Source organism: Balearica regulorum, chromosome 4 (assembly GCF_011004875.1).
Source record: "Balearica regulorum gibbericeps isolate bBalReg1 chromosome 4, bBalReg1.pri, whole genome shotgun sequence".
Lineage (NCBI taxonomy): Eukaryota > Metazoa > Chordata > Aves > Gruiformes > Gruidae > Balearica > Balearica regulorum.
This window is the reverse complement of record NC_046187.1, coordinates 4344013-4362163: the sequence shown is the minus strand read 5'-3', so window position 1 is coordinate 4362163 and position 18151 is coordinate 4344013. Positions and strand designations below refer to the sequence as shown.

General features: G+C 60.8%; 3 long non-coding RNA genes across 4 annotated transcripts in view; 1 reads left to right on the top strand and 2 right to left on the bottom strand.

The window, feature by feature from the left end:
• The first annotated feature begins 1230 nt into the window (after positions 1 to 1230).
• The window catches only part of LOC142601529 (uncharacterized), a 28258-nt gene continuing 11337 nt past the window's right edge, over positions 1231 to 18151 (top strand). Inside the window, exon 1 of the long non-coding RNA XR_012835046.1 lies at positions 1231 to 1286. This is a non-coding gene — a long non-coding RNA (uncharacterized LOC142601529). The remainder of the gene's footprint in view (positions 1287 to 18151) is intronic.
• LOC142601528 (uncharacterized) lies at positions 6950 to 7966 on the bottom strand. Its single transcript, XR_012835045.1, has 3 exons — positions 7863 to 7966; positions 7503 to 7778; positions 6950 to 7065 (listed from the first exon to the last, which is right to left on the bottom strand). It is a non-coding gene; the product is annotated as an uncharacterized LOC142601528 (long non-coding RNA).
• On the bottom strand, positions 8212 to 12076 carry LOC142601638 (uncharacterized). Of its 2 annotated transcripts, XR_012835167.1 has the most exons (5): positions 11811 to 12076; positions 10700 to 11017; positions 9470 to 9605; positions 8630 to 8893; positions 8212 to 8269 (listed from the first exon to the last, which is right to left on the bottom strand). It is a non-coding gene; the product is annotated as an uncharacterized LOC142601638 (long non-coding RNA). The 2 variants fall into 2 exon arrangements; XR_012835166.1 differs by lacking the exons at positions 8212 to 8269; positions 8630 to 8893 and having other exon boundaries at positions 9294 to 9605.

The following is an 18151-nucleotide window of genomic DNA, read 5'->3' as shown; positions in this document are numbered from 1 at the left end:
TTTCTCTTTTTTCTCTTTATTCCATGTTTTTTCTCTTTTTTTCTCTCTATTCAATGTCTTTCTCTTTATTTACTTTTCCCTTTCCCCTCCCCTTTCCCCTCTCCCCTCCGGTTTCCCGGTCCCCCCCAGGTGCGGGCTCTCCGCGGGCGATGGGCCAGGACCCGCCCCCGGGGGAGGGAGGGAGGGGGGGAAGGGGCGGCCCCGGCGGCCCTGGGGGCTTTTGGGCCGCGGGGGTGCGGGGAGGGGGTCGGGGCCGCCGGTTTGGCTCCGGGAGCCCCCCCCCCCGGCCTGGCGCCGAGGAGCCGCGGGGGCCTCCGGGGCCGGTTCTGGGGGAGAAGAGTCGCTCGGGATCGCTCCCCGGCCGGGGACGCCTTCGCGCTTTGCCGGCGGCCCCGGGAGCCCGAGCGGGGGGCGAAGCTGTTCGGTTCGGGGGTGCCGGGGCTCTCCCCGTGCGGGGGGGGCAGCACCTCCCGGGCCTGCCCCGAGCTCTGCGGGCCCTGCAGCACCGGCACCAGCACCAGCAGCCGCCGCCTCTCGGGGCCGGTGCTGAGGCTCTCCCCGCGGGTGGGGGCTGGGCTGAGCCTGCTCGGGGCTCGGCCGGGGTGGGGGGCCGGGGGGGTGCTGGTGCCCGGGACCCCGCTGGCTGCGTGGGCCGGGTCTGGCCGTGGCTCCGCTGCCGCGGGCTCTCGGTAAGGGCGTCGGAGCGAGTCCCGCCCGTGTCTTTCCAGCCGGGGGGCTTTGCCCGGGAAGCGGCTTTAGGCTCGGCCTAGGGAACGTCCCGCGGCGGGGCCGGGCCGGGCAGCCGCTCCTAAGCCGCTCCTAAGGCGAGGTGGGTGTCGGGGCTCGGCATCCCCCCGGCCCCGCTGCTCCGTGTGCTCAGCCGCAGGAGCCGGGAGTAGGCGGGAGCGGGGGGGTGCGGGTGCGGGTCAGGGTGCGGGGACGGGACCGGGACCCGGGCTGGGCCGGGGGGGGCCTCTCTGCTCTGGCCGGGCGGAGGGAAAGGCTTGGCACGGGCAGGGCAGGCTGTCTGAGCGCCGGCAGGGACAAGGGGCCCGACGGAGCCTGCCGAGGCGCTCGGGACCCCCCTTTTGTGCCCCGGGGGGCGGTCGGGTTCCCGGGTTCCCGGGAGGGAGGGAGGGAGGGAGCGAGCAGGGCGGGCGGGCGGGCGGCGGGACCCGGGGCGGCCCCGTGGGGCGGGGCGCTGGCCATAAAAGGCGTGGGCGGGGCGCGGGGCGGGGCCAGGCGCAGGCGCAGGGCGCTGTGGCGGTGGCGGCTCTGCCGGAGCGGTGAGTGCGGGCGGCGCGGGGGGCCCGGCCCGGCCCGGGGCGGCTCTGCCGGGGCTGCCGGCGCCTCCGGGGGCTGCGGGCGGGCGCGGGGCGCCGGGGAATAAAGCCCGGAGGGCCGGAGCCCGGCGCCCCCGGCCCAGCCCCAGCCGCTGCCCCCGGCCCGGCGCCCAGCCCCGCCGGGGCTCCCGGGACCGGCCCCGGCCCCACCCGCGGTGTGTGTGTGGGGGGCTCGGCAGCCGGGTCTGGGGGCTCGGGGCGCCGGGGCTCAGCACGGAGCCCGGGGCTGCGCTTGGCAGGCTGGGCCCGGGCGCGGCGGCCGGTTCCGGGGCTCCGCAGCAGAGACGGGCTGCGGGGGGTCGGGGCTCCGGCACCCGGAGTCGGGGCACCGGGCCGGGGCCCAGAGACCGGGCCCGCGTTTGGGGGGCGGGGGGGCTCCAGCCCAGGGGCGCTGGGGCAGGCTCAGGGCTCAGGCTGTGCTTCCAGGCCCTGCGCCCGGGGGCTGGGCACCAGGCTCATGGGGCCGGGGCTGGGGCTCAGGGCCAGAGAGCGGGTCAGTCCTGCCGGGGGGGGCTCTGCGGGTCACGGCCAGGGGCCCTGCGACAGGTTTTGGGCACCCCGACAGAGACTGAGCCCTGCGTCTGGGGGGCCGGGACCCAGAGGCCCTCAACCCGTTTTAGGCTCGATTTGTGTGCACAGAGTCCTGCGTTTGGGGGGCCTGAAACCGGGCTCATTGCTCAGAGACTGAGTCCTGCATTGGGGGGGGGGCTCAAAACCAGGGTCCCTGAAGCAGTTTTTGGGTGCACAAATAAAGACCAAGTCCTGTGTTTTGGGGTTTGAAACAGAGACTCAGTGCTGTGTTTGTGGGGGAACCTCAAAACCAGAGTCCCTAAAGCAGTTTTTGCAGACACACAACTAGAGACCAAGTCCTGCGTTTTGGGGGCCTGAAACCGGGCTCGTTGCTCAGAAACCAAGTCCTGTATTGGGGGGGGGGGGGGGGGGGGCTCAAAACCGGGCTCGTTCAGCCAGTGTCAGGGCACACAAGGAGAGACCGAGTCCTGTGTATTGGGGGCTCGAATCCACGACGCCAGGTTTTGGACTCACAGGCCCAGTGCTGGAAACGTTTGGTCAGTGTTAGAGCTGAGAAAGAGAGCCCCAGGCCTGCCTTTTGCAGCTCAAACCCAGAAACCAAGTGCTGCGTTTGGGGGGCTTGAAACAAAACCCCTGTTGCCAGACAGAGGGCTCAGAAATACAGACCAAGGCCTGTGTTCCCGGGGCTTGAAACTAGGGCCCCAAAACCAGTTTTTGCACATACAACTAGAGACTAAAAGTCCTGCGTTTTGGGGGCCTGAAACCAGGTTCATTGCTCAGAAATAGAGGCTAAGTCAGTCCTGCATTGGGGCTGTGTGTGTGTGTCTCAAAACCAGGGTCCCTAAAAGAGAGTAAGTCCTGCATTTAGGTGGGGCTTGAAACCAGAGGCCCTGAAACCAGTGTTAGGGCACACAAATGGAGACTAAGTCCTGTGTTTTGGGGGCCTGAAGCCAGGTCCATTGCTCAGAGAGAGAGGCTAAGTCGTGCGTTTTGGGAGCTCACAACAAGGCTCATTGGGCCAGCGGTAGGGCACACCAGGAGAGACTAAGTGCTGCATTTTGGGGGCTTGAAACCAGGCTCATTTGGGCAGTGTTAGAGCTGAGACAGAGAGCCCCAGTGCTGTGTGGTGTGGTACAAAACCAGAGACTCCAAGTGCTGCTTTTGGGGCCTGAAGCAGAACCCAAGCCCCGTGTGTCTGGGCTCACAGAGAGAGCCCAAGTGCTGCGTTTTGGGGGCCCGAAGCCAGGCTCACTTGGCCAGGGTTGGTGCTTAGGAACAGAGCCCACGTCCTGCATGGTGGGAGCTGTGGGGCCAGGGTCACTAAGGCACTTCTTGGGCTCCCCCAGAGAGACCGAGTGCTGCCCCCGGGGGGCTGGAAGCAGAGCCCCAGCCCTGTGTTTGGGAGCTGGGCTCAGAGCTGAGAACCAGAGCCAAGGGCTGCAGGTCAGTGCTCACAACTCCAGCCCGGGGGCTGCAGGGTGGGGGCTGCCAACCAGCTCCTGTGGGCAGGGGTAGGGCTGAGCCAGAGCCCCGGGGCTGGGGGGCTGCAACCGGAGCCCGGGGGCCGTGTCCTGGAACCACAGGCCCCGGCGCTCCGGTTCTGGCCCGACACGGCCCCGGCGCTCCGGTTCCGGCCCCCCCGACACGGCCCCGGGGCCTGTGCAGCCCCGCCGATCCCCCCCCGCCGCCGCCCGCCCCTTCCAGCCTTTATTCCTTGATTCGCCCCACCGAGCCGCCGCCTTTATTCCGGCACCCGGCAGAGCCCCGGCTCCCCCGCGGGGCACCCCCCGGAGCGGACAGCGCGGCACTCGGGCCCCGGCCGCCGGTCCCCGCTCCCCGCCCGAGGCCCGGCCCCGGAGCGCGACTCCTCCTGCCCGCGGCGCCGGGACGGAGGCGGCGAGGCCGGGCTCGGGCGGTCCCAGCCCCGGCGCTGCCCCAGGCCCCGCGCCCCGCCCGGGGAGAGGCGGACACCGCCCGGGACTCCCCGCCGGCCCCGGCAGGGCCGCAAGCCCGGACCGCGCGCCCGCGAGCCCCGGCCTCGCCCCCCGCCTCCCGGCCCCGCCTCACCGCCCCCGAGCTCCGCACAGGCCGCAGGAGAAGCCCCGGGGCCGCAGCCCCGCGAACCGAGCGGCGGGTCCCGCCCAGCGCCCCCGCTCCGGTACCGGCGTCCGCCGCGGTCGGGGCCGGCGCGGTTCTGGCGGCGGAAGAGGCGGCGCGTGCGCGGGGCGGGGCGCGGGGGCGGGAGGGGCGGGGCCGCAGGGCGCGTGCGCGGGGCGGGGCCTGCGCCAGGTGCGAGGGGCGGGGCCTGCGCCAGGTGCGGGGGCGGGGCCGCAGGGCGCCTGCGCGGGGCGGGGCCTGCGCCAGGTGGGAGCGGGCGGGGCCGCAGGGCGCCTGCGCGGGGCGGGGCCGAGCCCAGGTGGGAGCGGGCGGGGCCGCAGGGCGCCTGCGCGGCGTCCGGCCCAGGTGCGCGGGGCGAGTGGGCGGGTGGCGGGGCGCGTGCGCGGGGCGGGGCCGAGCAGATTTGAGCCCCCGCGGCCGCCGTCTCCCCCCATTTGCTCGTTCTCTGCCGGGGGCGCCGCCCGCCGTCCCGGGGCGGCAGCGGCCGGGCCGGGCTCCCCCGGCGGGGCCCAGGTGAGGCGCGGGGGGGCTCGGCCCGGAGCGGCCGGCGGGGACCGAAGGGGCCGCGGCGGGGAAGGGGCCGCGGTACCGCTGGGGGCCGCGGCCCCGGGTTCGGGGGGGGGTGTCGGGGCGGCGGGCGGGCGGGTGGCTGCGGGTGGCTCGGCGGAGGAGGAGCCGTCGGGGCGCCGGGGAATAAAGCCCGGAGGGCCGGAGCCCGGCGCCCCCCCTCGTCCCCCGCGCTCGGCCGCGCTCCCCCGGGGCCGGGCCCGCTCGGCGGGTCCCCCCGGCCAGTTCCCAAGCACCGCCCGACACCGCCGGGGCTCCCGGGCCCGTCCCGACATCACACGCGGGGCCGGGGGGTGGGTCGGGGGCCCGGAGCCCAGCTCCCGGGGCCGGGGCTCGGCCGTTCCGTTTGGCAGCGCCGAGAGCCGAGCCCGGGCCCTGCGGCCGTGGGGCCGGGGCAGAGAGCGAGTCCCGCGCCTTCGGGCCCAGGAACGGAGCCCCCGTCGGCCGGTTCTGGGCTCGGGGCCGGGGGCCGGAGGGGGGCTGGGGGGGCCGTGGCCGCGGGTGGGGGGAGGCGGGAGGGCGCCGGGCTCTGGGGCTGGGAGGGGGTGGGCAGGGTGCGTGGGCCCCCGCCGGAGGTGGGGGTCCGCTCGCGTTGGTCCCCAAAGCCAGGGAGGCTGGCATGCACCAGGCCGAATGAAACGTCTGAGATAGTCTCTGGGCGAAAAGGCACTTTGCACACTCTCCGCTTTCGTCCCACTCTTTATTCGAGGTACACACATCATCAACACCACGACCCCCCCGCCCTCAACGCGCGTACAGCGATGACAGGTCATATTCATATCCGAGAGGTGACAGTGATTGATTTACGGCCTGGCCACAAGCCAGGAGCCCTGGAACAAGCCCGAGCTGTACTGGGCAGGAGCTGGAGGCACAGGCACCCTGGAACTGGGAAGCAGCTGGAGAGGAGCTGAGGCACCAAACGGAGCTGGAGACCAACTGCCCTGGAGAGGAGACGAGCTGGAACCAAAACTGAACTGGAGCTGGACCTGAAAGAAACAGAGGCAGAAACAATGAGCTGGAACAAAAACAAACAGGGGCAGAAACAATTGGGTGAAGCTGCACAAGAGCTGGAGCCATAAACAACCTGGAAGAGAAAGAAAAATGGGGGAAAAAAACCCCAACCCTACCTGAAGCTGCAAACGAGCTGGAACCACAACCAACTGGAGCTGAAATGATCAAGAGTCATCCATGGGCTGGAGCTGCAAACGAGCTGGTCCTGAGATGGGAACCCCAAATGAGCTGGGGCCAAAACTGAACTGGAGCCGTCCAGGAGCCGGACCTGAAAAAAACAAGGACAGAAACAATGAGCTGGAGCTGCAAACGAGCTGGACCAGAAACAATCCAGGTGAAGCTGCTGCAAATGAGCTAGAGGTGTCCAAGAGCTGCAGCCAAAACTGAATTGGAGCCATCCACAAACTGGACCTGAAAAAAACTGGGGCAGAAACAACCAACCTGAAGGTACAAACGAGCTGGAGCCCAAACTGACCCGGAGCTGTGCAGGAAACCAACAGGAGCCCGAACCAACACTAAACCAACCACCCAAACCCAAACAACTGACCTGTGGCTGCGCAGTCCAGGCAGGCAGAGCTGGGCAGGCGCAGAAACAATGAAGGTGAAGCTACAAATGAGGTGGAGCTGGAAGCAGCTGGAGGCGTCCACAAACAGGAGCTGAAGCTGTCCAGAGCTGTCCAGGAGCTGGACCTGAAAAAAACCAGGGGCAGAAACAATGAGCTGAAGCTCCGAACGAGACAGAGCCATCCACCAACTGGACCAGAAACAAGAATGGGGGTAGAAACAACCAACCTGAAGCTACAAATGAGCTGGATGAGCTGGAGCCATCTACAAACAGGAGCTGTAATTAGCCAGAGCCATCCAGGAGCTGGAGGTGTCCAAGAGCTGCAGCCAAAACTGCACTGGAGCCATCCAGGAGCTGGACCTGAAAAAAACAGGGGCAGACACAATGAGCTGGAGCTGCAAATGAGCTGGACCAGAAACAATCAAGATGAAGCTGCAAATGAGCTAGAGGTGTCCAAGAGCTGCAGCCAAAACTGAACGGGAGCCATCCACAAGCTGGACCTGAAAAAAACTGGGGCAGAAACAACCAACCTGAAGGTACAAATGAGCTGGAGCCATCTACAAACAGGAGCTGAAATGAGCTGGACCTGAAAGAGGAGCTGCAAATGAGCTGGAGCCAGAGCTGTCCAGGAAACCAACAGGAGCCCAAACCAACACTAAAACAACCACCCAAACCCAAACAACTCACCTGTGGCTGCGCGGTCCGGGTGGGCAGAGCTGGGCAGGCGCAGAAACAATGAAGGTGAAGCTACAAATGAGGTGGAGCTGGAAGCAGCTGGAGGCGTCCACAAACAGGAGCTGAAGCTGTCCAGAGCTGTCCAGGAGCTGGACCTGAAAAACCAGGGGCAGACACAATGAGCTGAAGCTCCAAACGAGACAGAGCCATCCACCAACTGGACCAGAAACAAGAATGGGGGCAGAAACAACCAACCTGAAGCTACAAATGAGCTGGATGAGCTGGAGCCATCTACAAACAGGAGCTGGAACTAGCCAGAGCCATCCAGGAGCTGGAGGTGTCCAAGAGCTGCAGCCAAAACTGCACTGGAGCCATCCAGGAGCTGGACCTGAAAAAAACAGGGGCAGACACAATGAGCTGGAGCTGCAAATGAGCTGGACCAGAAACAATCAAGATGAAGCTGCAAATGAGCTAGAGGTGTCCAAGAGCTGCAGCCAAAACTGCACTGGAGCTGTCTAGGAGCTGGATCTGAAAAAAACGGGAGAAACATGAGCTGGAGTTGCAAATGAGCTGGACCAGAAACAATCAAGGTGAAGCTGCAAATAAGCTAGAGGTGTCCAAGAGCTGCAGCCAAAACTGAACGGGAGCCATCCACAAGCTGGACCTGAACAAAACAGGCAGAAACAACCAACCTGAAGCTACAAACGAGCTGGAGCCCAAACTGACCTGGAGCTGTGCAGGAAACCAACAGGAGCCCGAACCAACACTAAACCAACCACCCAAACCCAAACAACTGACCTGTGGCTGCGCAGTCTGGGTGGGCAGAGCTGGGCAGGCGCAGGCAGGGCTGAAAAATGAGCTGGGCCAGAAGCAATGAAGGTGAAGCTGCAAATGGGCTGGAGCCACAACCAGCTGGAGGCGTCCACAAACAGGAGCTGAAACTGTCCAGAGCCGTCCAGGAGCTGGACCTGAAAAGAAACAGGGGCAGAAACAATGAGCTGAAGCTGCAAACAAGGTGGAACAGAAACAAAAGAGGGACAGAGACAACCAACCTGAAGCTGCAAACAAGGTGGAGCTGAACCGAGCCAGAGCCATCCGTGGGCTGGAGCTGCAAACCCGCTGGAGCTCTCCATGAGCTGGACCTGGAACAGGAGCCACAAATGAGCTGGAGCCAAAAGTGAACCGGAGCCGTCCAGGAGCTGGACCTGAAACAAATGGGAGGCCAAACCAACAAACCAACCACCTAAACAAAACCAAACGGGGCCCAAACAACCTGCCTGAAACTGCAACCGAGCTGGAGCTGCGAGGTTCCCCGCAGCGTCCCTGGGCGGGTGCAGGCAGGGCTGTCCCCAGCCAGGACGGGCCACGTGCAGGGCAGGCGGCAGCGTCGGCCTCGCGGCGGCACCCCACGCGGCTCCCGGCGTGGCTGGGGCTCCTCTGTCCGTCTGTCCGTCCATCCCTGTGCAGACAGACGTGGCACAGTCAGAGATCAAGGGCACGGACCCAGCACCGCACGCCTGTGGTGGGAGGGGGGGGACGGACGGGGACAGGACACCAGAAACGTCTCGTTTCTCCCCAGGAGAGCGGGCGAGAGCCAGGATCTGGCTGAAAACCCGCTCCCCCTGCGCAGCAGCAGCGGCGGCACAGACCGAGTCCAGCAGCCCCGGGCTGGGGACGGGGCTGGCACCACACCAGTGCCAGTGGGGTCTGGGCTGGACCCCGACAGCGCCCGCTCCCACCTCCCCAAACTCCCCTTGCAGCCACGGCCCCCCCAGTCCCACCACCCAGCTCCCCTCGGCCGCCGCCTCGGGGCTCTCACCTCACCGGGCACGTCCTCCCCGCCGGTGTCCCTGGGCGCTCGCTGCCTCGGGGCCGTGCTCCTCACCCGGGCACAGGGATGAGCCTTCCCCTGCGTCGGCACGGCCACACGGCATCCCCGGTGCCGCCAACACCTCCCAGGGACCGGCAGCACCGGGACGGCCATCGCTGCTGCTCCCTGGCCAGGCCGGCTTCACCAACGGGGCTGCAGGAGCTGGTGCGGGTCCCGGAAGCGGCCTCTGCTCCAATCGCAGCACATTATGAGCTGAAAAAGAAGGTTTTGGGTAAAACCACAGCTTCAAACAGAGCTCAAAGCCACCCCAAGCCTCTGCCATGGGAGCAGTCTAACGCTGCCAGCTCCGTGCTTGGGCATCTGCCTGCGAGGATGACTCTGGGCAGGGCTGAAGGGCTGAACCCCAGCGGAAACCAGTTCCCCCTGGTGCGAGCTCTCCCCAGCTCCGGCAGAGCCGGCGCCAGCCCGGAGGGGTTTGTCCCGCCGGCAGCCCGTGCCGACCGAGGGGAGAGGCTGCGACGCAAAGTACAGAATTACAGGAGTCAATAGTTACTCACGTGCATGGGGCGTCCCAGCCAAATTGGGACACCCCAAAGGGGGTTCTTGCGCCCTTCAAATGTTTGGGTCCAACACGTCTGACTAAGCGCTGGCACCCACACTACCCATCACTGACCACAGAAAAACTCGGCAAAGCAACTCCGTTTCTGCAGCGTTCTTGCTGCTGCTCTGTCGATCCAGACGCCCCGGGAGTCCGTCTTGCCAGAGTCGCTTCTCTGCGCCGCCAGCCGGGTTTCAAAGGCGCGTCAGAGGGGCCGGGTCCGGCCTTACCTCGGATGCTCGGGGACATTCTTTGTCCTTCAGGGACAGCTCTGGGCTTCCACGAAGCAAAATCCTTTGTGCGGGGTCAGGCGCGTGGGCAGGAAGGGCTCGGAGAGGCACAGGGGACAATAAAACACTCCGTTACCTGGGGCAGGGGGGAGAAGAAAAGCGTGGTAAAATCAAAGCACAAATACAAACAACTGCTGTGTAAAATCAAAACTTTAACCTTGACTCTTGAGTTTTAACTTTCCACCTCAACCATAACCCATGGCTAGCAAGCATACGCAGGGCACTGGTAAAGAGCAGCTTAAACATACCAGCTAATAAACTGCCTTAAGCAAAAGGAAACCAAAATGCATTTGATGAGACCCTTGGTCTCCTCAGAATCTCCCACGGAAAGGCTGTTCCTGTCGGGGTGACCTGAAGAACCGCTGCAGCAGTTCTGGGCCCAGCCCCGCTGCCCCCAGCAGCCCAGGGCACCTGACACCCCCCCCCCGAAACCCCCCCCCGCAGCTGCAGCTCTTGGGTGTTTGAAGGAAGAACACAAACCCTTCTCCAAAGTAACTGCCGACTCCTGGAGCTGAGAACCAGAAGACACTGTGCTCCAGCCCAGGCAAGAGAAGACAGGTGGAGCCCATCCCGGTGCCTCCAGCTCAGGGGGGCTCTCCTCCTGCCTCCTGTTACTCACCCTGATCAGGGCAGTGACCAGTGTCTCTGCTTCCCCTCACTGGGGCACCCCAGGGAATCCCGACAGGCCGTCGGCCTCCAGTCCGGGGGTCGGATGCCGAGACCGTGCCCCGGTGTCCAGGGAACGTCCCGCCTGCGCAGCCCAAAGCACCCTGGCCTGCCCTGGCTGGAAATGGGCGCAGCCCAGAGCGCTCAAGAGAAAACGTCCCACTTGGGGATCTCGGCAAATCCAGCAGCACTTGCGTTACACGGGGACCGTAAAACTGCACCACAAGTGCATTACCTCCACCAAAGGAGACCTCAGACACGGCTCCCAGCATTGCTGCAGAGCCTGCGCCCACCCGCCAGCCCTCACGGCACGGCAGCGCCCGCCGTCGTGGCCCAAAACCCCCCCGTCCCCTCAGCCCGCACGGGGGGACACCCGCGTCCCGGCCGCTTTGGTCCCTGTGGGGACGAGCAAAGGCAGCAGCTTTAGGAACAACAAAGGCAGCAGAGGTGCCCGAAACCCTGCCCCGAGAGCCGGGGGTGTGGGTGAAGGTTGGTGTAACAAACCTGTGTCGCAGCCTGAAAAGCAGAGGTGCAGCAAACGGGTTTGTCTTGCTGATACGCAGCGTGGAGGGCCCCGTGCCCCAAAGGGCGGCAGGACCTGCCGCCTGCCCCACAGACAAGTCGCTGCCGACCCCCAAAACTGCAGCACCGTCCCGGGACAGATGTCACGTCCCCCTGTGCGGCTCGGGGAGCCCAGCAGAACACAGACCGGTGCCGACGGGCAGGCGTAGCGTCTCTCGTGCCGACGCAGGACGGGCGAAGGGCGAGCGGTGCCCGCACACGCGTCACGCCTCGCCCACGGGAGCCCCCCGGCTGTCCAACCTGTAAAACACGAGGCCCGGAGGAGCAGAGCATCAGCTGGGGGAACTCCTGGGTCACCCCAGCAGGCACAGCCGGCACCAGGAGCAGGGCCAGGCACCCTGCAGCCCGGGAGGCTCCCCGGTACCCAGAGCAGCAGCAGCAGCAGCTGCCGGGACGAGAAGCGGGGCACAAGCCCCCCTGAGCCCCCGCGGGGGCGTTGGCAGGGGACGGTCCCCCCCAGCCCCCCCCGGCCTCGCACCCCGGTCGCTCCCGGCGCACCCTCCCCCGAGGCGGCAGCCGTGCAGGGGGACCCCGCACCCCGGCTGAGCCCCACGGGGCTGCTCCGGGACAGAGCCGGCCCCTCCTGCCGCCCCCACAGCCCGGCCGGGCCCCGACACCCCCCGCGCCCCAACCCGGGGGGGGCACAACCACCCCCGACCCCGGGCACCCCCTCACAGCCCGCCCGGCCCGGACACCCCCTCCCCGAGCCGCGGCCGGGCCCCACCACCCCCCCGGCCTGGGGTTCGCCAGGGGACGGCGGGGCCCGCAGGTCACCCGGAGACGGGCCCCGAGGGCCCGGGCACGGCAGGGCCCGACCCCGCCGGTCAGGGACCCCCTCGGCCCTCAGGGACCCCTCAGGCTCGGCGGGACTCCACCTGCGCCACTCGGGACCCTCACACACCCCTCAGGACCCCCACAACCCCTCAGGGACCCCCCCCCGGCCCTCGGGGACCCCCACAACCCCTCAGGGCCCCCCACAACCCCTCAGGGACCCCCCCTCAGGCCCCCCCACCCCCCTCAGCCCCCCCGGTACCTGCAGCCCCCGCCCCGGGTCACGCGCAGCTCCCGCGGCAGACGGAGGCGCCCCCTGGCGGCGGCGAGCGGTACCGCGCCCCGGGGCCTGTTCAAGCCTCGGGGGTCGGCGCGCACCTGCCCCGGCGGGGGCGGCCCCACCCGCGCCGACCAATCGGCGGTGCCGGCGCCTCCGGGCAACAGCCAATGGCGAGGCGGGGCGGGGCGGGAGCAGTGCCCGCCGGCGGTGGCGCCGCCTAGCGGACGAGCCGCCCCCCCGCGAGCAACGCACGCGAACGCTCAGACACGTGCACAGGGACACACGCGCACAGGGACACACGCGCAGATACGGGCACACTCACAGGTCCGTCCTGCACACTCACACGCACGCACACACACATGTGCACACAGATACATGCACACTCACACGTGCACACTCACACACACGCACACACACATGTGCACACAGGCACCGACACACACATACACACACGCAGCAATGCACACTCAGACACGTGCACACGGACACACGCGCACACGCGCACACACAGATACGTGCACACTCACACGTACATACGTGCACTCACACACACACATGCGCACACAGATACATGCACACTCACACGTGCACACTCACAGACATGCACATGCACACACCCCCATGCACACTCACAGACATGCACACTCACACACTCACACTCACAGACATGCACACTCACACACTCACACACTCACACACTCACACACACGCACACACACACCCCCATGCACACTCACACACTCACACTCACACACTCACACACTCACACACACACACACGCGCACACAGAGGCACCGACCCCCCCCCCACGCACCCCCCCAGGCACCCCAACGCCCCCTCAGGCACACGCGCACCCCCCAGCCCGTCCAGCCAAGCAGGGCCGGCTGACGTTGTCCCCGGCAGGAATCCCGCCGTCAGCGGGTCTCTCCCTCGCGCGGCCCAGGCGGGGCCGTGACACGCCCCACGCCGCAGCCCGGGCGCGCGACGACCTCCGTGACCCTCGGCCGAGCGCGGGACCGGGGCTCCCGTCCCTCCGCGGCGCCCGCGGGGCGCCCGCCCCCCCCCCCCCCGCCCCATTGGCCCCGGGTCGGTATTTCAGCTCCGGCCGGGGGGGCGGCTGGGTCCCTGCGGCCGGGCCCGGGCCGGGAGCTCTCTCTCGCCTCGCGAGCCGGGCCGGGCCGGGTGCCGGCTGCGGGTGCTGCCGCCGCCGGGGGGGTGGTACGGGCCCGCCTGGGACTGCTGCGTAGGTACTGGGGGGCTCTGCCTGTGTCTGGGGGGGCTCCGCTTTCCTGCGGCCGTGGGGTGCGAGTTTGTTCGTCCTCCGGGTTCACGGGGCTCTGTCGGCGTTACTGGGGTGGGTTTGCGTGGCAAGGTTTTGGTAGCGGGGGGTACGGGGGGGCTTCTGTGAGAAGCTGCCAGAACCTTCCCCTGTGTCTGACAGAGCCGATGCCAGCCGGCTCCAAGAGGGACCCGCCGCTGGCCAAGGCCCAGACAATCGGCACCTCTGGGATAACGCGTTTATAAAGAGAAAACCAGTCAGAGAGAGCTTTTGCAGGTGGAGAGAGGAGTGAGAAGATGTGAGAAACTCTGCAGACCCCCAGGTCAGTGCAGGAGGAGGGGCAGGAGGTGCTCCAGGCGCCGGAGCAGAGATCCCCCTGCAGCCCATGGAGGGAGGATGAGGGGGTGCAGAGATTCCACCTGCAGCCCATGGAGGACCCCACGCCGGAGCAGGTGGAGGCACCTGAAGGAGGCTGTGACCCCGTGGGGGCCCCACACTGGAGCAGTTGGTGAAGGACTGTCTCCCATGAGAGGGACCCCATGCTGGAGCAGGGGAACGATGAGAGGAGTCCTCCCCCTGAGGATGAGGAAGCAGCAGAAACACCGTGTGCTGAACTGACCGTAACCCCCATTCCCCGTCCCCCTGTGCTGCTGGGGGGGGGCGAAGGTTGAAGCCGGGAGTGAAGTTGAGCCCGGGAAGATGGGAGGGGTGGGGGGAGGTGTTTTAAGATTTGATTTTATTTCTCTGCTCTGTTTTGCTTAGTAAGAAATCAGATGAATTCCCTCTCTCAGTTCCGTCTGTTTTGCTCGTGATGATAATTAGTGAGTGATCTCTCCCTGTCCTTATCTCCACCCACCAGCATCTCGTTACACCCTTCCTCCCCTGTCTGGTGAACGAGGGCAGTGATGGAGCGGCTCTGGGGGGCACCTGGTCCCCAGGCAGGGTCAACCCACCACAGGTATAAACTTTGTATCTCCGTGTTCTTATTTATTCTACTCTGTTGATCCTTTGTGTCCTCCTGAGCTCGAGGAGAAAATGATTAAAAGAACTTTAAAAAGAGCACTGTAAATGTTACCATGCAATTAATTTACTTGTGCTGTGCTTCCAGGCATCTTCAGCACGAGCAAGTATATGTCCCGAAGAATAACCTGGTTTGATCTGAAAGAGATACTTGTATAGTTAATAACAATGATTCTATATGTTTGGCCAATCTGCTTTCTGAGTGCTTTCTAAATCTTCACTAATTTAACAGCAGTATATTTAGATCTGTCCATGCCTTTATATATAAGTATATAAAATAAATATATATATACCCACAAAAATCTATAACAAAACCCATTGATTTGGATTTTGCTATGCTTAGATGAACAAATGGGGGTATATGAAAATGCAAATGTGGTTGTTATTGCTGATATACATCAATGCAGCATTTCAATGCATTTCAGTTTATGGAAGACGTTTATATGGACCTATGATTAAGCACAGTCCTGTGGGTCATGGACTTGGCTACTCTGCGTTTCAAAAATACGCTAGTTAACTCAAGTTACCCCATTTCTAGACTAGTAAGTTCCTGGAGACCCATGTATCCTTACATGCGAGTCAAAGCAAGCAGAGAGGCTGCTGAGTCAGAGTGAAAAGTAAACAGGCTGTCCTATAACCTGCTATAATTTGATTTAATTATAATTGTCATTATAATAATGGTTTGATAGTGCAAAGTTGGAAGAGAGTTTAGTCATTCCACTGAAGCTAGTGAAGTTAGTTAGGGGTTTTTTATGAATCTAATATAACTGAGCATAATCAAGAATTGAAAGGAGAATTTTATAATGTTTTCGTAAGTACTGCTCCAAAAACTGGGGTAAAAAGTTTCTTCCAGGGGCCTTGTAGACTCAACATTTTTCTGTTGAATTCCTCTTAGTAAGTGTAGGCCTACTAGTTCAGCTTGCAAAGGTGAATAATCTCCCTTCGATGTGATGTGCCACAGAAAGAGAGGAAAAACAGAAAGGTAAAAGGTGTATCTCATATCCTTCCCTGAACAAGTTCAAAGGAAAAAAATTCCCTGGGCACAAAACAATTAAATAAGACACTGGTTACTGCCACTGGAGCTCAGTTTTACATTTAATCAAAGTGCTAATTGAAATTACTTTGGTAGTGGCTGTGCAATCCTCATTAGAGGATACTCCACGTTACAAAGCTGCCACATGTAATCTGGCAGCAGTGACACAATCTGTAAACCAAGGTCCAACACACAGCTAATATGGAAAAAGAATTACCCCTGACCACGAGAGACAGCAGCTGCCTTATCAGCCAAGCAGTGCATGTCGTTTTGCCTCTGCGGAGAGGCTCACGTCATAAATTATTGTGCATTTTTCATTTTTGATGAACGATATTGCAGTATACTGGTTAAAATGGTATAAAGTGTTTATCAATATGCAGTACAGCATTTAAATCCCCAGATTGAACGAATTGACATATATATTACAGAAGGCTAACTGTATCATGAAGTCATGCGAATATGTAAAAATTATTTACAAAAGAAATGGAAACCCATCATTATTGTCAGGATGTATCATAGAACATGAGAATACACGCATATACATCTCCCCTGTCGATATCTAAAGGTCAAATCCGGGAAGTGCTCCCAAGACAGATCCTTTGAGGCTTTATAGAAGCACGCTGAAGCAAAATACAAGCCAAAAGATGTTTTATGCAAGGAAAAAGGAAAGCAACAAAGATCATTATTCAAGCTGAGCCCCATCTAGTATTTGTTCTAGATCTTACATACTGGTAAAGCACCGGTTCTGCAGTAGTCCTCTTTCTGCATAGTCTGACGCGTGGTATTTTGTGGCTGGCTGGAAACTATTTGCTCTGGGTTTTGATTAAAAGACTGTACAGCGTGCAGGGCAGTAGAGAACTTGTCCCAAGACTTCTGAGTTATTTCTGTTCTGCTGGAAGCTGACATCGCACTGACAACCGTCTCATACTTACTTTACACTTGCAGGTTTTCACGGCTTCTCATCTTAGGGACATAGTCCAGAGAAATGCTTTTTTTTTTGCCTTTTTTTTTTTCCCCCTTAGTGTATGTACTTTGTTGATTTGTGGAAGCATATCTTAGGATGTTTGATATCTTTCGTCTTTATATTGCAGGCACAGTTTTTCTGCTAGTATCAGCTCCTCTAAAGCCTGAAAGACTTTTTTTTCCTCACTTGTTAATGTAGATTGCGTTTCTGCCACGTTGGATGGAAGGGAATAAGAAAGAAAGAAAAGAAAGCAGAAAGAAACCCCCAAACTGCTACTGTTTCTCATTCTAGGTACTTCTGTGTCACAGAGAAAATAATTCCCATAACTCCCATTATGGGAATACCTGAAATCTCAGGCTCATCTAAGCTCCACTGAATGAGAATTAAGAATAAAGATTTTCATTTGAATACAATTTTAGAATTGAGACATAGGCTGAAATTATATGAACCGAATTACTTTGGACTTCCTCTGATGCATGAGCTTTGATTCATCATGTGGCATGAAAAAAATTCATGCAGCTATCCTTCTTTATTTTACCCTTTGGCCAGTACACGCTTCAAATTCCAGAATCTTATCTTTTTCCTTATTATAAGGTCAACAAACATATGCTGCAGCCTATGACTGTTTAGTAGAGGTTATTACATTAAATGAATGACACAAGTACACAGGCAAAGTGAGAAAAAGGCGAATCTAAACATTTAATCTACAACTTGTCACCTTTTACAAATTGTCTTGAAAAAATGCTAATCGCACTGGCTCGTAATTCACTTGTCTCTCCGTTTGTGCCCCATTACACAGCATTATGTCCCTTAAAGTCTTTTCCAGTTTCTTGTACTTCTCACTCCTTTCCCCCGCTCCCCCCTTTGCCCGGTATAATCCCACTCCTCTTGCTCCATCCTTCCCCCTGACAGACTGCTCTCGCTTTAGCTTTGGCAGAACACTGCTTTTTACTGTCCTTCCCGGGATCTGTTTTGGTGCCGAGCGTCGGCTTGTTTCTGAAAAGACGTATCTGCTTGAAAGCGAGGATCTCTGCTCGCTGAATTCCTGATGTAAATGACTTAAACTCCATTTATGTAGGGACTGGGAGCCAGATCTTTCCTCTCCCTTTTTCCTTTAATGTGGATGAGGAAACCCAGGCGCCCAACTTCCAGAGAGAGGACACCGTACCCAAGACTCGATGCCCAACTCTCAGGTCCCATCGGTGGGCTGAGCTCTACATTTGGGCACCACCGCGCTTTGGAAACCATCCACGTCGGGCAGGAGCTGGTGGGCACCATCTTTGCCACCTTTCCAGCGGGAAGGGGGACTCTCCCGGCGAGGTGGGCAACAAATGGAGGAACAACGGGATGTGTTCACTGAACCAGACCTAAGGGATGCAGCCGCTGTCTTGGGAATACGACTCTCAACTAGAGGACTCAGGGCACACGTATCCCCTTCCATAGCAATCGCAGAGGTTGACAAAGTAAGGTGATGTGGAGGCGGAGGGAGGAAATTACGTAAGGAGAGATTTTTTTTGGGGGGGCAGGGACCCCTGACAACTAATTCAATACGCAAACATGCCGTAAGGAAACACGGTTCCTTCACTGCACGTCTAACAGACTTACCTTGCTTTTGAAATAGAGAGGGACAGGTTCATAGAGGAGCAAAAGAAAAAGATGTTAGGAAAAGACTATTCCAGTTAAACCTGGACTGGATCCTGTAGAGCACGCTTAGTTTCAAAATATTTCTTTCTCTGATAGGTCTGAAAATATACAACACAAAAAGTGGCTGTTATTTACCCCTAAATTTGGCAAAACATTTTAAATAAAGGGCAAAATCCCGTCTGCTCTTTTTATTGCATTAGAAAAAAACAGTGTGAACAGATAAAATGTTCAGGGACCAGATGAGAGCAGACAAAACCAATAAAATCAGAAATAAAGATGGTGTTTTATTGTGCCCTGGTGGATGGGTGAATTATACCTCTGAAACATGTTTCACCAACGTACCGTGTACAGGTTTGATGGTGAGTAACCCTTTCTTTAATTGC